Source organism: Chrysochloris asiatica, unplaced genomic scaffold, assembly GCF_000296735.1.
Source record: "Chrysochloris asiatica unplaced genomic scaffold, ChrAsi1.0 scaffold00078, whole genome shotgun sequence".
Taxonomy (NCBI): Eukaryota; Metazoa; Chordata; class Mammalia; order Afrosoricida; family Chrysochloridae; genus Chrysochloris; species Chrysochloris asiatica.
This window is the reverse complement of record NW_006408596.1, coordinates 6,406,381-6,407,741: the sequence shown is the minus strand read 5'-3', so window position 1 is coordinate 6,407,741 and position 1,361 is coordinate 6,406,381.

Here is a 1,361-nt window from a genome sequence, read left to right as displayed (position 1 = left end):
TCCTGTTCTGGAATGCCAATAATTCTTAAGTTGTTCCTCTTCATGTTATCCAGCATGAATCTTAGACTCTCTTCAGATTTTTTTTAAATCCTTTTATCTGCTTGCTCTTCTATCTTAGCAGTATTGAGAGATTTGCCTTCCAGCTTGCTAGTTCTGGCTTCCATCTCTTCTATTCTGCTCCTTTCCCCTTTCAGTGTATTGTCCATTTCTGATATCTTATTAATGATCATCTGGACAACTTTTTGAATGTTTTCCAATGCTGTATCAATCTTATTTGATTGCTTCTGTAGTACTTTCCTGACTTCTTCCTTATTTTCCTCCACCCCTTTTCAGAACATTTGAATTTGTTTCCATATCATTCCTTTGAATTATTTCTTAGGCATATCCAAAACCTGCTCTTCCTCTTCTTTAAAGCCTTTGTCTGTCTCCAGGTCATTTGCATCAGCTACTCACTTCTATTTTTGGATGTATTTTGATATCATTTGTTGCTTTTTATTTGGCATGATAGTTATGTGGTTTTGTTTTAAATCTTAAGTGAACATTTGTTTGTTGCTAAGCTTACTGGGTGTCTCCTTGTGAATATGATCAGGAGACAGGCTTCCCTTTTCACATGTAATGGTTAGCAGGTGTTGTTGGCTCTTGTCTCAGTGGTGGAATATTATGGGGTATGCTTATAGCTTGGCTATATGGCCATGATTGCTGCCTCTTCTTGGGTAATGTAGGGAGAAAAAAGCTCCCACCTCCCAGAAAGATGTGTGATCAAAAGGACTAAAAGCAGAAGTAATATAATGCATAGACAAAAATCACCACTTTGGAACAGAAATGAAGCTGTGGTCAACTGTCCCAAGCTACACCATCAGTGTGTGTGCAATTAGAAGCCTCTATCACGGGGTGGGGTGTCCACTCTCTCAGGCCCCTCCTCTACTCACTACAGTAGAGGTGCACAGGTGGATATTGGGGAGTTAATGGGAGAAAGATTGTCCACTATTGTCTCTGAAGGTCAGTTAGGTATCTGCTTGTGCTCAGCGTAATTCTTGGGATGGTTGAGTCCTTTTATGCTGGGGTTTTACAGATTGCTTTGAATTGGTCCTGCGCAGGGAGCTCTGGTGGCACAGGGGCCTTGAGTGGGGTCGTGATCCACAGGGTCAGCAGCTTGAAACCACTAGCCGCACTGTGGGATAAAGGTGAGGTGCTCTGCTCCCACGCAGAGCCACAGCCCCGGAAATACCGCACAGGTTTGTCTGGAGTCGGAACCTGCTCCATGGTGCACCTCTGCGAAGGGTCCCGTTGGGGAAATTTTGGGTCTGTGACTCCGTGGGTGATGTCATAAGGCTCCGCCAAGCTCTGCCTCTCTTTACCGT